The sequence below is a fragment of the Protopterus annectens genome, chromosome 14.part0 (genome assembly GCF_019279795.1).
Source record: "Protopterus annectens isolate FY-2018-M chromosome 14.part0, PAN1.0, whole genome shotgun sequence".
Classification (NCBI taxonomy): Eukaryota; Metazoa; Chordata; order Ceratodontiformes; family Protopteridae; genus Protopterus; species Protopterus annectens.
The window spans coordinates 656509306-656530006 of NC_056748.1; positions in this window are offsets into that span (position 1 = coordinate 656509306).

The following is a 20701-nucleotide window of genomic DNA, read 5'->3' on the forward strand; positions in this document are numbered from 1 at the left end:
TTGCTATCTACTTGGGTCCCCAAGTCCCTAATTATTTCTTCCGTACTTAATGGATTACCACCTATGTGGTAATTTGTGGGCACTTTGTTTTTCCCAAAGGGGATGACTATGCACTTTTTGGCATTTAGCTTTAGGCCATGGCTATGGCACCAGTTATCAGTCTCTGTGAGACCCCCCCTTTTGGAGGATGCTTGTGTCAGCTGGAGAGTCGATTATGGCACCCAGTTTGCAGTCATCTGCAAACTTAGTCAGCCATAGTCCACCCGTGTTAGCCTGTACCTCAGAGAAATATATACCGAACAATAGAGGTCCCAGGACTGAGCCTTGTGGGATGCCACTTGTAACTGGTTTAGAGTCTGACATAGCACCTGCTATTCTGACCATGTGGGTTCTATCCCTGCACTAGTTTGCAACCCATCTTGTGACATAGGGGTTGATATTTAAGCTGGTTAGCTTATTTATGATGCCCAAATGGGGTATTGTTTCGAAGGCTTTTGTGAGGTCCAAGTAGGCTGTGTGGGGACTACCTTCCCTTCATCTATGGCTTTGGTAACTGTTTCAAAGAAGTCGACCAGGTTCAAGAGGCAAGATCTGCCCTTAACAAAGCCAAACTGGGTAGGATCCAGTGTCTGGTGGTTTCCAATGTCTTTGTTTATGATTTCCATGATGATATGCTCCATAGCTTTGCAGACCAGGCTTGTCGGCTTATAGGGCGACAGTTTCCAGGGTCCGTTGTGGCACCACCTTTGTGGAGTGGGACCACTGTTGCTGTATGCCATTCCTTGGGTACATATCCTGTAGTAAGGCTGAGACTGAACAGTGACTTTATATGAGGGTTTAGTTCTTCTTGGAGCTCGTGTAAGACGCAGCCCGGGACACCGTCTGGTCCCATTGATGCTGTGTTTTTTGCTTTGGAGAGGGCAGCTCTCACCTGTGCAACTGTGATCTCAGGAAGGCGACACTCTGTTGGGATAGACATTTGCTCTTTTGGGGGTGAAAGGGGGGGGGGGGAGTTTGCACTGAACCTTTCTGCCAGGATGTTGGCAATGTCTGTGGGTTCAGTGTATTTTTTGTCATTTTGCACTATCTCAGAGCATATCTGGGAGTTGCCTCCCAGGTTCCTGACATAACTAAAGAAGGTCTTGTGATTATCTTTAGTGTCTTGTGCAATTCTTTTTCGAAGCTGGCCTTAGATGATTTTATGAGGGATCGTAGTTTCTTGCTAGTACTGATCAGAGACGCCTTCCCTTTTTGGGATTTTGCTCGATCATGTAGTAGCTTTCGCCTTCTGTTGTATAGCTTATTTATGGCTAGGGTCCACCAGACAGGTATCCTGCCTTTGGAGGAGTGAGTCTTGGTTCTATTTGGGATAGCATGCTCCATGCATTCCTGTAGGTGTCCATAGAATGCTTTTGTAAAGGATTCTGCATTTTGGGCCGTATTTTCCACTGGCCAGGGGGCTTTGAAGGATTCCACCTCGGTTTTGAGAAGTGTGAAGTTTGCTTTTGAGAAGGTCTTCACCGTGGTTTCCCTGGCTGGGGGTGGGGATGAAATATGGATGTCCAGTGACATTTGTTTATGGTCTGATCTTACCAAATGAGGGGTATACCTCTGGTGTGGAACATAGAGACCCCATGTTGGTGATGACCAAATCCAATATGTTATCTCCTCTTGTGGGAGTGGTGACCAGTTGTTCCATAGCATTTGAGTTTATAAATTCTAGGAACCGTTGGGCGAGGGTGTTTGGGCTTGAGTAGTTTTCCCAAACAATGTTTGGGTAGTTGAAGTCACCCAATATAATGGTGTTTGGAGAGACCTTCATATTCTCCAGTGTTCTCAGGAAAGCTGAGTGGGGTTCCTGTGTTTGGGAGGGTGGTCTGTAGCAGACTACAAAATGAAAGGAAGTTTTGCCCACTGTTAGTAGCACATGGATGGTCTCCGATGCTTCGTGCAGTGCCACTAACCTGGAGTTGTGGGTATCTTTGATAAATATGGATACTCCCCCTCCTTTTGTGGTTCGGTCCGAGTTTTGCGGCAGAAAAGCATGGTATGATGTATAACCTGTTAGTGCTGGGGTGCTCTTGGGAGCCTTGAACCAAGTTTCTGTTACTGCACAGATATCAATATTCTCCATACTGAGGAGAGTCTCGAGTGCGTGCATCTTGAGGTTTAGACTTCTGGCGTTGAGCAGCATTACCCTTAGTTTTTTTTTCTTTGTGTTGTCTATGGAGGTGGGTTTGTCTTTTGAGCCTTGCCTAAAAAAGGCACTATGGGGGAGGCAAGAGCCTTGGCCAGTATTCGAAAACCCAGGGGTGACAGGTGCAAGCCATCCCTAGCGAAGCAACGTGGCTTGTCAAGCATGTCATCACAGGCTGACAGACACTGGATCTCCTTTGAATGACACCAATACTTTAGCCAATTGTTAAAATTGATTATTTTGTCTTTATACTGTGGCATCATTCTTGGTGAGGGCAAGATGCTACTCAAGGTCAGGGTCATACCGGCCTGGGCTACATGATCAGAGAGTTCTTCTATGTCTCTTTTCATGTAGTCCAGGGAGGTACGTCTCAGGTCATTCACACCAGCATGGACAATGACGGAGTCAAATTTGTACTTGCTTTGGAGTGACCCGAGTGCTTGTGTTATGTGGCGGATCCTGGCACCCGACAGGCAGCTTACAGTGACCTTCTCCTTGTTCAGTCTGGTGAGTGGGCCGTCAGTGTGTCTGACAATAGAGTCACCTAATTACAAGTGTATTAGGTGTGTTGTTTAGCCTTAAGGGCTGTGACTGCGTGGCACACTGACTTTGTGAGCTATGTGCTACATGGGTATTGTTTCATGGTAGGGGTTGCTTGGATGTCTGCTTTGGAGGTCTCTGCTACTTAGGCAGATTTTTATTTAGAGCCTCCGAGTATGTTGTGTGTTTATGTGTTTGGTTTGCTGATGCGATAAGTCTATGTGAGGCTGGATTTGTGGTGTGTGTGTGGTTACCTTCTCCTCCTGACTGGCTGTGCCAGTACTGGGTTGAGAGAGCTCAGCCTCCAGTCTGGCTATATAGTTGCATCTCTCACATATATTTGAGCTTGTTGGGAGGAGGAGAGGGCGGTCTGTATACATAAGGCAGTTGTAACATTGCCTCAAGATTCCCAGATTCACCAGCTGGACTGGATGAATGAAAATGTCATCCAAAAATCTTGTGTAATACTTAAAGGTATCAGAAAATTTGTTATCTCTAAACACGAACTCCGACTCCCAATAGGCCATTACCAAATTTGCTATACTTCCTCCACAAGGGGACCCCATAGCTACTCCCAATTTTTGTAGATAGAACTCGTTTAGAAACGTGAAGTAGTTGTTAGACAAAACTAAGTCTATAAGGACCGACACCAAATTGATTTCACTACTGGGTGCGTTGTGTTTTTTAAGCATCAGTACCACCCATTCTAAAGCTATGTCCTGAGGTATACTGGTGTAAAGATCCTTAACATCAATAGTAAGGAAATTGTAGTTCTCATCATACTCCAGAGTACTAATGCTTTCCAGAAATGACCAAGAGTCTTTGCAGATTTGAGGCTTGTTTACAAGATATTTCTGCAAAATGGTATCCAAGGCTCTGGCACAAGAGTAGGTAGGTGAACCCCTGCTGTCCACTAAAGGTCTCAATGGCGGATTTTCAATACTCTTGTGAACTTTAGGGATACCAAATATGCAAGGGTATCTAGGGTATAGTATTCTCATGTAGTTGTAAGTTTTTTGGTCTATACAACCCTCAATAAACAAATCCTCTATACAGTTCCTAATAATGCCATAAGCTCTATTTACTTCAGAGAGTGTACTGTGAGTACATGCCTCGGTGTTAAGTAACTCAGACATCCTATGCTGGTAGTCGGTCATACTAAAAACCACAAGACCTCCACCTTTATCAGGTTTACAGTACCTAAGACCTTGTGATGAAAAAAAGTTTAACAATTCTCTTTCTTCTTTACTCATATTAGAAAATGAGCTCCTCCCATTTTTGTATGTGTCAGCATGTCTAACATCAAGTTCACAACATTTCTCGAATAAATCAAGTACAGGATGCAAGGGGGGATTATATGAGCTAGGCACATGAAACCTATCATTTAGGTCAATTTCAAAAATATTTCTCATTAACACATGAAAATTTAATTTTCTTACAAAAGATTTAATATCCAAGATGGTATCTGCCATATTCCATGGTTTAGATGGAATAAATGTAAGCCCTTTAGATAGTAAATCGACCATGTCAGAACTAAATTGGGTATCACTATAGTTATACAATTTGAAATCACCTGCTCCATTTAAAATAATAGCAGGTGTACCAACAATGACATCATGAGATTCAGAAGTACTGGAATGAGATAAAGAAGTAACATGGTCGGTCGTGACCAAATCAGTCGAGTCCTGATCTAAAGTCAAATTCAACGGCACCCCAACGTTAGTTAAGGGTGTTACTTTCTGTAATTGTTGTAAGTCCGTTTGTCCTTGAGTTGGGGTTGTTGATAATTTTTCTGCTTCGGTCTGGCCCCTGTTATGGGGCCTTCCTGAAAATTTAGGTCTTGCCGACTCGCCTTGTCTACATGGGCACTACGCAGTCTGTGACGCCAGGGAGTACCCCTCCCACCTTGACCATGAAGCTCAGAGGGGCTAAAACCATGGTTGTTGTTATTAAACCCTACTTCATTATCATTATCACCAATTTCCTGTGGGAAACCGTTCACATTTCCATTAAGTTGGTAACCTTTTTTGGATTTAACCATGTTTTTACCCCAAACTTGAGCTGTTGGTGGAATAGGGTATGCGGTGATCAAATTATATGCTTTAATGTCTCTTTCCAGTTTTTTAATTTTATTAGATTCCAATTTAGACAAATGGTGGTCAATACTATTAAAGATGCACTCATATTCATATTTATATCTTCCAAATTCATAATGGGCTTGGATACTTTCATCCAGATCAGTCACATAACAAGATAAGTCTTCCACCCATATGGAATAGTGTTTAATAATAATTTCTATCAGCTCAAACCCTTGTCGGTCAAACAGTCTAATCAGGTCCATGTGGAAAGCAGATCCACTCTCCAAGCCAGTAGGATAAGAAACACGTCTCAGACCTTTAGGAATAACCTTTCTGTTCAAGCATTCACAAAAGTACGATATCTCAAGTTGCAGTTTTTTAAGTTTCACTAAACAAGAGTCAAACAATTTGAGCTTATTACTAATCAAGTTTTCATCCATCTCAGTATTTTGTTCGTTTGAATTTTGAACTAAATTAGGGCTGGACCCGCTAGTAAAGTGGAAACCATTCTTTAACCAAGCAGTAAATTTAGAGTAGTTTTTTTTTTTACCTTTTGGAACCTGTAGTTCATTCCCGTCAGATCGACCTGGTTCCCCTTGACTTAGTTCGCTGACTCTATTCCTAACCGTTGAGAGCGGAGATTCGCTTGTTTGTAAATGAGAACTTAAAATAAGGTTGGAAGTCTGTTGGCGGCTTTCAGTGTAAGTGATCCTCTGACCTTCAATATTTGTACCAAAAGAATCACCAACTGTTGATTTTTTTACTGTTGTCAGAGCCACATACTATTTGAGATGAACAGTCCACATTATTTGAAACGCCTAGTATAGTCCGATTAGTGACCTAACCAAAGGCATACATACAAGTCATAGGGTAGTACGGGGAATTTATCAGGTATGTATTCGTTCTGCTGGAGGGTACACATCAGTTTTTGCTGTGGTATGGTTATGGCAATGAGATAACATACAAAATTAGATAATTTACAACAAGCAAACAATAACTGCACCACAAACAAGTGAGGCAGCAGCAGCAGTTACCTTACAAGAAAAATAATAAAGGAAAACAAACAAACTTCATGAGATAACATAAACCATCCTTACCTGTAGCTGTTCAGCTGTATTTCTGGAGGAGTTCCACTGCTCATGATCCTGCAAAGAAAGAGGGGGTATATCTATTAGTAACACATGATAAGTTATAAAGTGCTCAAACTGCCTCAGAAATAGAAAAGAAAAATCATTAGCTTCTGTTATGCACCCTTAGAGTAGTTTATAATGCAGTGTCACACAGTATAGCAAAGAAACAAAAGAGAGAAGACTCACTAAAGGGGGGGGGGGCAAAGCAGAATGAGCAAATCATGAAGAAATGTACCATGCAGGAACACAATAATTATACAATGTCATCTCCAAAAAGCCGAGAAACATGTATGCTGATTGGCCAATCCAGCTAGCGAGCGTGCACATTGTAAATCCAAAGTAACCTAAGTTACAAGTCCGGCTGCTAAGAAATCATGCAGCCCTGCCTTTCTTTTTCGGAGATGACATTGTATAATAAAAGCATTATTCACCTATCCACATTTCACGAGAAGGGAGCAGTGAACGTTATATTAAGCCATTCCCCAGTCTCGTTTTTTTTCCCAACACCACATTGTCAGCACCCCCTTAAACTATTTGTATTACGTATATAAAAGTGCATATTGAATTAAAAAAAAAAAAGTAAGGCACTTTCAAAGGTATTATATCCCATTTGGCTAGGGAAACTTGAGAAAAATGAACAAAAAAAAGAAACGGCTAGACCTTTCACTTTCACTGTGAACAATGATTCCTACCCACCCCCAATCATCTAAAGTCACATTACGACTCCCTCATTGTGATTTGCGGTACACAAGTGCGAAAGAGAGCTCCCGCGCTGAAACTGACACTACATGACAGGGGAAACATCATGCCTAGCTACATACCGGTCTGAGGCGGGAACGAGGAGAATATCTGTTTTATGATCATTTTTTTATAAAGGAATGTGAAACTATGTACAAAGCGGCTTAATCGTCAATACCCTAGTGGCTTCTTTAGCCGTAGTTGTAGTCCGAGAAAGTTTTACACAGCCAGCAAAGTAAGCGAGAACATAACATCTAAATGATATTTTTTCCATCTATAGTTGGTGTGATGGACGTAGAGTAGCGCAGAAGAGCAGCAGTGCTTCGGAGAATTAAGTTTACTGCATGGCAACAAGAGATGTACCAGTCAGTTTTTCACAAATGTTAACAGCAGATGTAAATCATACTTCTATACTGAAACCTCTCTATGAGGAACGTTCCTGATTGTGACTCTCAAAAAATCCACATTACAGGCTATTCAACACTGAAAAAGACTGTCACGTATATACTGGCAATGTTTTAACAATAGCCATGATAAATTATTTTGAAACATTAATTCATTACAAAAAAGCTTTTTATAAGTAAGAAGAAACCGTTATTAAACAATGTCGCCTGCTTTTGTTTGGAAAATAATTCTCAAAAGCTCAAGACAAAACAGAAGGGGCTGTGGCTAACTACATCAAAATGTGGACTATTTTATCTCACAAAAAGTGGAAGAATGCAAAGTAAAGTAAACAAAAACCTAAACAACCACAACACAAACATAACACAACACAAAATTAACATCATTGTATAATAGCAATAACCCATGGTTGGGTGTGTGTAATGCTGGATTTACCCACGGTTGGCTTTGTTTGGTCACTCGGGCTTCGTGACCAAACCACGCCAACCGTGGGTAAATCCAGCATTACCCACACCCAGCCGTGGGTAATTGCTATATTATACCATGACCCCCCCAAAACGTGCATGCTGATTGGCCAGCGTGCCCATTGTAAATCGAGTTATACTAATGGAAAAAGGTCCGGTCGCCCGGACTTTTTTCCATTAGTATAACTCGTTTTTTTAAAACACTGTCTCGCTATGTGCTTCGCCCTCGGGACCAAACCACGCCAACCGTGGGTAAATTTAGCATTACCCACACCCAGGCGTGGGTTATTGCTATATTATTTGATGTATACTATAATTAATGTTACTGAAGTCTTACAAGTCCAGAAATGAAAATACAGTTCTGTAACTAGGTTAGGCATTTTGTTGTGTCTGTGTGAATGGGTATGTATATGCCTGTGTGTTTGGACATCTATAACCTTATCTAATCCTGCATCTGCTCTTATTAGGTTTTAGGTCTTAGATTTTTCCAGACTGTGTTATTTACTAGGTTTTAGGATTTCTAGTACTTCTGTAAACTGCTGCATTATTTTGTAAATCACTATTGTCCTAGCAGCATTATACAACACATCAGTTCTTGGATAAACCTAAGCTGTACTCATAAATACACTGATGTTTAAATCTAATCTTACATCCAATGTCTGGCACATTTTAAATGTAACCTTACATCCAATGTTTGGCATGTTTTATACAAACTGCTGTTATATGAATTTTTCCATTTTTTATGGCTTTCACCTGAGTCATCTGAAAAGGGTCCTCAAATAACAGGCCACTTACCCGATAACACATATAAATAAATAAGTGAATCCTAAACTTTGATGGCTGGATCTTACAAAAACACATATCTGATCTACAGTACCAGATACTTTGTCCATCATTCTGTCAGCATCATCACAAATCTCTCACCATTTTGTCATCAAATTTCTAAGAACTGATTGAAATAATTGCAGTTACTGTGATATCCCCTCTCTGGGCCAGTAATCAAGGAGCCTGAATCTTCACCACTGATACTGGAGAGGGACATTTGGATACATGCACTATTTCCAGATACAGACCTCTCTGCATCAAGATCAGTTTCCCTTAAGATCACACAGAGAACAGACTCAGCCTGGGGTCTGCGTTTCTATCTCTGTCTCTCCCCAGGTCCCCAGTAAGGCTCCCCACTGGCACAGTTGCAGAGTTAAGTCCACAGCCGAGTGTCCAAGCCAAGTCGTCCACCACTCTCTCTGTGAAACCAGTGCTTCTTGTCCCTGCTCCAAGTAGCTGACACACACTCTGAGATGCAATTTTTCACACACACACACACACACACACACACACACACACACACACACACACACACCTGGGAAAGGCTAGCACAGATTACCTGCTCTCCCAACTTTGCCCAGACTATAACGTAGATTCACTGCCACCAGTCAGTGACTATAAGGCTCTTAAAAGGGTATCAAATTATGCTGAGTGAAGTTAATACTAATACAAATGGTAATGTAGACCAAACAGCCAGCCTTTCAGGACTGGCCAGAGTTATCACCAAATAAATATATGCAAACACTCTTGAAGCTTAAAACATTTTCTGAAAGGACCAGCCACAATGTAAAGTTTAAATATATGTAATAATAAATAATAATAGGACATGAAAATACTAAATATCTATTTACAGTAAACACCACAGTTTCAACCACAGGAAATATTAAAGTAACACAGATGAATAGATTCACACAGACACAGAGAAACAGCACTTAACTAATTTCACTATATTTTCCTGACTAACCAAAGAGTTACTATTCCCCGGTTCACTTACTAGATCAAGGCATAATGAAACAGGTGAGAGATCCTTCTATGTCAGGTTCCAAGAAACAGACTACCCAGTCTGACTGAGAGACTTCTCAATACAATAACTAAACATTTCTGGGATAGCTTACAGAATGACATCACATCTGGTCATCCGACTCAGTTTACCACACTTTCACCATCATTAGAAGTTGCTACAATTTTAGCACCTATGTATTACCATACACACAGATAGAGCTTTGCTCAGATCTTCTGCATCTCCTAGAAGTCATAAAACAATTTCAAACCTCTACCTTTCCACAGTAGCAATTAGCTCCCTGCTAGAGACAATATAGAAGACTTTCTAATACTTGGTTTCCCAAACACTAGGTCTGGCTGCAACCAGAACTGTAAGATACAATTTTTATGGCCTAATTTAATTTCAGCTATTTTTTAAAGTTAGCTGGAACTGAGATTAACCTCTTCTCTTCTGGTATTCTCTGTTAAAACATACACATTTAATTCAGTTACAATACAGTCAGGACCCACTGTTGGTAACATTTTAACACAACTTTAGAAATATATTTTCAACACAAGCATCTGTACAAATCAGTTTGATATACACATGACATATAATTCTTTACAAAATTCCAGCTAGCTGTGCTAGCATATGTTACACAACCACTGCCCTACTTCTTCTGGCATGGCTGGCACCTCATATCATCACCTCTCTCCCCCTTTTGAAAACTCAAGGTAGTTTTACAAGCGCCCCTTGAGAAACATTGCTTAAGAGGAATGAGCCTATCTGGGAATAACATTATCCCACACCCTGTCATGAGATCCCATCTGCCTTGGCATTGCTGACCCCAGTACAGTGCTGCACTGTTATATGATATGCCTGCAACCCTAGGCTACACCATAGTAACTTGTCATTTTCCTGGCTGGCTTCCTGTAGCCATAGATCCCCTAACACTCCTACTGCAAATACTCGACACCAGGGACTCCCTATCATGGTAAGGCTTCATCATGTTAGCATGGTACAGTTTGTGTCCCTGCCTCCTGCCAAGCAGTTCTACCATGTAGTTATCCTCACTGACCTTAATTACCACTTTGAAGTGTCCCTCCCAAGCTGCCTGCAGCTTACTGTGTCTGACAGGAATGAGAACCATCACCTGCTGTCTCACAGCATACTCTTGGGCTCAAGCATTCCTGTCAAACCAGATATTTTTATGCTGTTGGGCTCCTGTTGGAATTTTCTGGACTAAGCCCATGAGCTCCCTAAGCCTTCTCCTGAGGTTTAGGACATTTATTTATTTATTTGCTGTTGTTTAACCAGGACAGTCCATTGGGCCCAAAGAACCCATTTTCAAAGGAGTCCTGGGGAGAAAAGCTCCACATACAGATTATACAAAGATTATGTTACACAATACATAAAATACAAAGATTAATTTCAATATATAGATTATATAGAGAAAACATAACTATCAAACAAAACAAGTAATAGAGGCGAAATATAAAAAGAAATAGTATTGTGTTTTTTTTTTTGTTTTTTTTTTTACTTGGTACAAGTGAGGAGTTGAATGGTGGAAGCAAGCGTGAATTTGCTAGCTGGGAATGGAAAAAGAAAGAGGAGTAGTGGTAGAAGTAGGGTAGGTTATGAAGGATGTGAGCAGGAGCATTCCCATAACAGACTCCTTGTGGGGTTCACACTCACCCTCCCACTCATCACAAATCAAATCTACAGCCCTCCCTCACCCTATGCCCATACAGCAACTCAAAGGATGAAAAACCTGTGGATTCTAGGAGTACCTCTCTGCATGCAAACAGCAGATGGGGCAAATATTTGTCCCACTCTCTCAAACTAGTCTGCAAATGCCCATTGCATGGTCTTTAGTGTAGAGTTTAACCTCTCCACAAGACCATTAGTCTGGGGATGGAAGGGGCGGTCTTTATGTGCTTCACCTGACAGTGCTTCCACAGACAAGTCAGCAGATCTGACATGAAATTGGAAACTCTGTCAGTCAGTATTTTTCTTGGGAAACCTACCCTGCTGAAAATCTATAACAAAGCATTTGCCACCTTCTCTACCTCAATGGAGGACAGAGCCACCACCTCATGGTATCTAGTAGCATAATCTACTAACACCAGGATATATTTCTTCCCTGTGGAACTTGGGGTACTCAGTGGCCCCACAATATCCATAGCTACCTTCTGAAATGGCTCCTCAATCACAGACAAAGGCATCAAAGGAACTTTGACCTAGTCTCCTGCCTTTTCTACTTTTTGGCACTGCTCACAGGTACTATAGTACCCTGTTACACCCTTACAATCCCAGGCAGAGAAAAATTATGCATAATGCATCTCTTCATATGCTTTATGTCTATATGACCTGCCAAAGGAATCTCATCAGCTATGGCTACAACTGCCAGACAGTAGGCTCTAGGCATTACTATCTGCTGTATTACCTCACCCTCTAACCCTCCCTCGGGGGTCCACTCGCTATACAGTAACTCTTTGTTCTGGTATGCACATACCCCCTTTCTTTGAGAATCAGGTGCATCCTTAGCTACCTCCCTCAAGCCCTGTAATGTAGGATCTGAGAGCTAAGCCTGTTTCAGCACTTTTGTGACTCTTCTCAGCTCCCCTTCCACAGAATGTCTGGTATCCTCCGACAGTGGTGCCTCACTGTCACCCGGGGTATTACCACTCACCTCTGCTCTTGCAGTCATTCTGTCCAAGGGAATATCAGTACCTACCAGCAGCTGTGGCTCACCTTCAGGCTCACTGCTACAAGGTTGCTCCCTCCCTGAGATAGCCACCTCACAAGTTCTGGCTTCAAGTGTGGTGTCTGTCTGGGTCTCCCCTAGGCTACAAGACCCATATATACCTGTCTCCAAGCCTGACTGCGTGTCACTGCATGCACACAAGGTACTGCATTATCAAAATCATTCTCTATCAGCACATCTGCAGGGATATTCTCAAACACACCTCCTTACTTGCTTACTTTTCCACCCTCCCAGTCAAGGTGAACCCTGGCCAAAGGCATATGGAATGGGGTCCCTCCTAAAATTCTGACTTGAGTGGACTCCTCAAGCAAGTACTGTTCCTTTTTAACCACTGCAAGCTTCACAAGGGTTATGTCAGAGGCTGTCTCTCTCTGAGCAGTGGCTTCTTTTCCATCCACTAAGATTGGATATAAACTTTGGTGATAATTTGGTACTGTTATCACCAGACAACTCACCACTGGCATGCTGTTATTCCCACTTGCTGGCTCCCCACCTTGCCTCTGTGGACATCTATAGCAGGGGTGTCCAACCTTTTGGCTTGCCAGGGCCGCATTGAGTGAAAAGAAATTGTCTTGGGGCCGCATATAAAATATATCATATAGTTAACTCTTTTGCTGCCACGGGAGACCAAAGTCGACCTCCTGGCTGTACTGTAGGTGCATTCGAACAATTAATAAATGTAATAAATGCCTAATATTTGCCTTAATATTCTAATTCTCATTCTGATTTTAATTCTTTAATCTAACAGTTAACTCTAACATCTTAGTTAATATATAGATTTTTAACAAATAAACAGATATTCACTACAGCACTAGCATTTCTCACTGGGAAAACCACTCCAGCAGTCCATCTACATACAGTGTCAACATTAGCAGTCCTACAATACTATAATCCACAAAAATAAGCCAACAAATTTGCAATAAAGTAAAGAATTCACATTGCTAACCAATAAAACAATTCTGAATAAACTACAAGAGGGTCTCACCCAAACAAATGACTGGTGCCAGAAACATGGCCTCAAGCTAAATGCCAAAAAATGCACCTTTGAGGAGAGTGATGTCCCCACAAATTATCACATTAATAACAATGTTGTAAGCACACAATCAGTTGTGAGGTGCTTGATCACCCAGGTTGATAGAAACCTGACTTTTGACCACCACGTTGTCTCCGTTATATGGAAAGCTTTTTACATGGCCCACCTCGTTAGTAAGGTTATCTCATCCAGGGACAAGGAGGTCATAACATCCCTGTATTCTTCCTTTACAAGAGCAATTATTGAGTGCAACACCCCTTTTGGCATGTGTCTTAGCAAAACACCATGCCAAAAGAAAGACTATAACCATTTCTGACAAAAAAAGGTCAAAGGACTGAGTTCACTTAGTTATCCAAACAGACTAAAAAGCTTCTTGCTTTCCTCTGTCTCTCACTGGCCCCAATAAATTTCATCACTGGCTTGCTTTCCAGGCTAAGAAAGATCCTGCCTTAAGAGACTTTCTCCACCTCAGAAATACTGGTTATATTTAAAACACTCACTACAAAGACCACAGCCTTCACTGCAACATAAACAAGCCACTTTGTATGGACAGGTTCTTGACAAAAACTTTCGACTTCTGTAAAAAGCTCCTCTCATTATCAAACAATGTAGTTCAACAACACTACAACTGGATGGATAGCCATGAATGTACTCCTTAAGTAAGTAGCATAGCCTTCATCAAACTGGAAGGAAAATCCACATACTATCCTTTCCCAGCTGGATGGCTAAGATCTAATATTGGTTACTCAAGTCTACTTGTCTAAGAAGAGGGCCTATTTAATTAAGAATTCCATTTGCAAAATATATTCAGTATACATATTAAATCTCTCTCTCTTATATACACACACACACAGACACACACACACACACACACACACACACACACACACACACACACACACACACAGAAAAGGAGTCCCTACTTGTAAAATAGGCAACCTCAGTAATCACATGACACAGTCTCACTGATTGAAATTGTCTGGAAGTCAAAATACCTGAAAAAAAATCATAATAGAGATGGATTCATCCATGCAATTTCCCACCACCAAAAGGACCATCAGTAAATCAACAAACAACTGCTCAGCAAAAATTAAATCAGTAAGAAATCTATAAACTCTCTTAAGATCATACTGGAGTAAACATATAACTTCCCTCCAATCTAAAGCCATTTGACATTCAGACATTTTAATTTATGCAGAAGTTATTCACAGACTGACCATTTACTAAGCTGTAATGCTGACCATCACTTTTGAAAAAAAAAACAAATTCCCACACTTTGTCAATAGCTCAAAGTGAAGAAAGGATTACTTTATTTATTATGTATTTATTTAATTTTGGAAAACATCTTTAAAACTGTTAAATTGATCACACACCCAGAAACACAGACAAGTTATTGTGATAAGTAAACCACAGACTGCTGCAATAAATCAGTCACAGCACACTATGCTTACGTCCGAACCAATGAAGCATACCTTTCAATTCCAAAAGAATTAAAGTAGCGTAATAAGAAAATTATTTGCAAGGTTACATGGCAGTTTATATTGGAAATAAGTGGAGATATTAAAAACGCTCTGTTTCTCATAATTATGCTGAAAAGTCTTCCAAGATAAATACAACCTTCTGATTTAGCATGGAACCATACCTCTCAACCTTAGAGCAGGAATTCTGGACAAAGTGAAAAATAAAATTGGGATACAGGCCCAAAATAGTTATGCATCACAGACACCATTGAAACAAGTGTAGCTGCAAATATTATACATCATGTATAATGTTTCTATCCCATTATTGTCAGTTGAGCATCATATGGCTCATTCAATCCTGCCTTCTTTTGCAACAAAGAAAACCATACTTTGAAATGACAAATCCATTGAAAATAATAAAACATATTGCTCCACATCTTGCACCTTCCTAAATGCAAACAACCTCAGCGGTTTCATTGAAACTAGGTCTGCTTATTTCCACAGAATGACACCGCTCCCTAATTAAGTCTAATGGTATACAATCTACCAGGATCTGGACTACCTGAAATAAATGAAATTATGGCCTATAAGTTGCAAGTGCACTTTGTTTAATTAAACTACATTTCAAAGCCCACTTGCTGTATTTTTTCAGTAACATCCCAATATCTATTTCCGGGTCACTTTACAAGACATTGGCAGTGGTAGACTTAGCATCCTCCAGATCCCTACAGGACCACACTCATACTGCTAACATTGTCCATTAAATGTAAATATTCATCCACTGTAAATGGCAAGAAGCTATGTCTTAAAAAAAATTATTTTTGGCATTCCTAGTACCCAAGTATCAGGTTTTGAAACAAAGAAACATATTCTCTGCAGTTTGTAAGTTCCTGTCTTTAATAATCATCTACTATTGCAGCACTCCCAACACAAACACACACATACACACTAAAACCCCCAACATTTAAAAAATGACATTGTGCCCACCCGATTTGCCAGTATTGATGATCCACCAAAGTTATGCTTACTGTGTCCAATCTACCACTGCTTAGAACCCACCAATGACAAGACAGTACTGGGTGATTTTTTTGTTTGTCAGAAAAACAATAAACTTTATATGCTACAGTCCCACATTAGTCAATCCACTACTGACCCATTAACCCTAGGCTGCTGTCTCATTCTTGCTTCCTGGGACTGCATTACCTTGGATGACTACTTTTATTTCCTAAGCAAAAGACACAAATTGAAAGATGAGGCAAAAATGCTAACATTCTTCAAAAATCCATACAGTTAAGAGGTATGATTTCATATTCAATACAACACTCTCCCTGTCAGAAAAGCTACATTTTAATGAAAGCGTACTTTTAATGTAGGATGCATTTGTGAGCTAACTTGTTTGTACGTTAGTCTCTTTGTGCATGTGTCTCTCTCTGTCTCTCTGTCATGCACGCACACACACACACACACACTTCTACTTTCACGCACACAAACATTCTGCTTTCATGCATGCACTCACTCACACCATACTTACCTATTAACACAGGTTAAGTGCTGTCTCTTTAAAAGGCAATGGCAGCAAATCCATAGACGGGTCCCTCTTCAGCAAGAACACACACATTGATTCTTTGGCACGAAATAATGGCGCGAACACACAGACCCTTCTTTGGTGCAAAAAAATCAAAACTAGAAGGAAGCTTTGGTGGATGCACACACCGATGTTAGAGTTACAGGTCACGGGCACGAAAAACACAACAAAAAAGTGTTTTGGGGCATGTGTAGATCAATGTTGGAGTTAGAGGTAGAGGGCCGCATGGCAAAGCTCTGAGGGCCGCAGGTTGGACACATCTAATCTATAGTATACATGGCCCCACTGATTGCATTTAAAACATTTAACCCTTGATCCTGGCTGTGTACCTGAACTTGTGGCTTTCCATTACTGGTGAACTCTGTTGGGGTGGTTTAGGCTGCCCATCATGAGTTCCCTTATATCCTTTTGCAGCAATGGGTATCCCTTTCATGTGCAGTGATGCCCTGCTTGCTAAGTAGAGATCCCCTTTTTCCCCAGCTCATCTGCAGAATTAAACTCTTGGTCTGCCAACCAGATTCTCATGTTTTCAGGCAAAGTGCTAAGGGCTTGTTCCCTCACCAAAAGGTCTGCCAGCCCTTCAGAAGTGGTGACCTGGCACCCACTCACCCACCTATGAAAATAAATGCTTAACTCAGCAATATAATTACACACACTGTTATATGCCTTGCATCTATGCTCACAAAACGTTTTTCAGCAAGCTTCAGGTGTTAACTTAAACCACTCAAGTAAACAACATTTGACTTTATCATAATTTAAACAATCAATATCAGACAATTTAGAAACAGCAGTTACAGCTTTACCATGGAGTACACAGGTCAGGAACAGTACCCGGAGCCATTGTTTAACATTATACTGTTTACATACCCTTTCAATTATATGAATAAAATTATCAAAATTATCACCATCTGTAAACTGTGGAAGAAATGCACTGACCTTTATTGCTTCTATGGTTTGGTTATCCCCTTCCCCATTATCTCCATGACCCTGGAAAAGAAGTCAACATCTCCTTCTCATGTTGAAGCTGCTTCTCTTTTTCTTCAGCCTTTAAACACTGCAATCTCTCTGGTGATTCTACTTTGACCTCCAAATACTGCAGTCTCTCAGCTGATTTTAATTCCATGCATTTGACCTCCAGTTCAAGTCTCTTTAAATCCAGATGGATTTTTAAGTCCTCTGAGGAAAAGGTGAGTTGTCCTGTTTCTGAGAACTGCATATTCCCATCAATAGACTGGTTATCCTCCTGGCTGCTGGTCTGAGTTGTGACTAAAGCTGAAATCATTTTCTCTTTAGTCAGGTTGGCATACACCAGCCCTTTGGCTTCACATACCTTGGCCAACAGGTTCTTTGTCAGCTTGCCATAATCCTCTGCTGACGTCTTAGCCTGCTTTCCTGGACTAAACTAAACTAACAAAAAATAAATAAATAAAACTGCTATGATATGAAACTCTTAATGTTTACTGTGTGGCTGCTGAGAGAATGCACACCTTTAGTGACAACTGCTTTCAGGCTACAGAAGTTCAATTAATATCCCACCACTGCCACCAAACTGTGACATCCCCTCTCTGGACCAGTAATCAAGGAGCCTGAATCCTCAACACTGATACTGGTGAGGTATCGAAGCTCAACATTCCTTGAAAATACACAGAAGCTCAATAGTCTTTGAGAAAATGTACAGAAGCTCAAAAGTCCTTAAAAATGACAGTTTGGCAGTTGGTGTAAAGGAGTCAGGCTCTAGGGTCCTGTATTTTAAGTACAGGGTTTGAGCCTGAATGAGTTAATTTGCCATCCCTAACTGGGACATTTTACACACACACACACACACACACACACACACACACACACACACCTTCTCGACTAACTTTCTGTTTTAGGGACAAATGACCTGTTCTGTTCTTCGTATTTGTCCAAAACAATGGCAACAGCAACATTACTAAATCAAAAACTTGCATGCTCCATTTCAGTTTAAATGTGCGAGTGTACTAAAGATGCACGTACTAACATTACTGAAAATGTACTCTGCATGCATCTTTAAAGAAGTCATGTAATGAACATAGAATGCACTTTCAAAGAACAAATGTAAGTTTTTGTGGCAGTCCCTCGGCTAGTGGGCACATTCCCTGGCTACTGCCCCCCCCCCAAGCCAGTGGGTCCTAGGAGACTGCCTAGGTTGTCTAATGCTGGATCCAGCTCTGAAGGATTAGGATGGACAGAGTTAAAATTTGAGTCAAAATCAGGGACATTTAAGAGGTATGCTGTAAGCATAAGCATTCTCAGCATTCATATGCCTTCAAGCACTGAATGCATATACCTTGTATATTTCTTTAAATGGATAACAGTATGAATGCAAACTTTCTAATAGTTTGCACATGCAGATTTTTCCACAAATAATGTTCTAACAAAAAAAAAATCTAATAAAGCTCTACCCGCAAAGAAAGTAAGCAAGTTGAATATATGAAATATGTAGGATCTAGAATTTGTATAAAAAATGTATTTCTACTGGAGGTGTACTTTACTCTTAGTTTCACCACTCTTGAGTTAACCTGTACACTTCTCCACTGTACAAATAGAAATGGGATCTAATCACTGGACCCTAAATATTCCATAAATTGCAAGTCTGTATAGTGGTCAAGAATATTCTATATAGTTTAAGGCCTTTAGGACCTACAGTAAAAAAATTTAATAATTTTCATTACTGATGACGCTTCATATATTCCAAGAGTAACTTGGCTAACAGTAGGATTCAGATAAGTATGCTAAAATCCATTTTGATGAATATTATAATATATATATATATATATATATATATATATATATATATAATTTAAATTATTTTAATTATTGCTATTAGCTATATTGTGATTCTTGCATGGGCTCTGAAGTTATGCACTTGTAGTAGGTTTTTCAACTTCTGAACTACATGTCAAATAGATCCCTTAACTTTCTGTCCTGTAATGTGAAGATTATGATTTTGCAATTCCTCAAGCTCATCCATACTGACTACTTGGAAATATGGATATCCATGGAGTACTGCAGTGTTATATTAACCTGACAAATGGAAGTGTCTGCTGCTTCTCCAATAATGATGAACTTATTACATGCATTCAGCATGGCTTTCAGCCTTCCTAACCAGTAGTGAATAAATGCATTGCAGTACAATGCTGCATTACTAATGTTTACATAGAGACACCGCCAATTTGTGCTGATGTTTTCTGGTATATGCATGTTTATTGCATCTCAAAAACAGGTAATACATTAGGTATGCATTTCTATTGTTCTAGACATATCAGGTTTCATCAGTAGTGTCATACAATGAGTTGTAACCCCCTCTAGACAACAATATAATTATTTAAATAACATAGTTTGATAACTGCATTAGTGATCTGCTCCAAACAGCAATGTTCTCCCTGATATTGTACTATTTTTTGGCACTCTGGTAACATATGTATGTCAAAAGTCACCAGTGTATGTATTACACTCGCATATGATTTACGAAGTCACCAGCATGCAGTACTCACAAAAAGTTGCTCACCAACCAGTATTCTGGCATTAAGGGTGGCTGCAACTCCCATGACCCTGGAAATTTGTATCAACCTGTTAGAAGCACCTAACAAGACAAGCAAGACTGGAACTTCAGCAAACTCTAACATTTCTGCAGTGGTGACAAGTCATGGAGGTATGAACAGACTTTTACAAACCATTAACTCAACATCCCTTAATTACTTCATGCCTACAATTAGGACACATGCCCAATAGAGTGAATTCAGACAAAGCAGCCTATTTAATATTGAATAAATTAGTTTTAACTGATTTAACCACTCTGTTTAGATTATACATGCAATGGCATGTAGCATTCCCTACAAAGCTGTGTCCACCAATGGACCTTGACTTTATGGAACAATGCTAACTTTCATGAGATTTCTGGACTATTCCACTTCAACTCTGTAACTCTGGAATAGTATGGTGAGGATGCAGTCCACTATAGTAATGACACGAGTTGAATTCACCTTAGCACCATTGTCGGACTATGCATATTATTATATATCCAAACAGGCATTTCATGAAACTTCTCATTTGTTTATTGAAAGATACATACAGCTGAATGATTCACTGCTTTATTTTCCATCTGGTAAAACTTGGTTTAGTGATGAAGGCCAATCTGGCTATTGATTACAGAGGTTTTTTCCCCTCAGAGATGTTTTATCCAAATCAATTTTCAAACTTATTTGAAAGAAATTATGTATTTTAGCTTACTTGAATGAATGGTTCCCTCTTAGTTACATTCAGGAGTACAGATCCTTTGATGTTGTGTATAAGGATATCATGCTTTTGTCATTGAAATTAATAATTAAAAAAATGTTGTAGCAGAAAAGCATGTCTCATCAGTCTATGAGTACTACAGGATTTGATTGGGATCAGTGTCATTTACATACAAGAGTAAAACACTGAACAGGCACATGTTAGCAGATTAGTTAAATCCTATGGTCTTCTAGTGACATT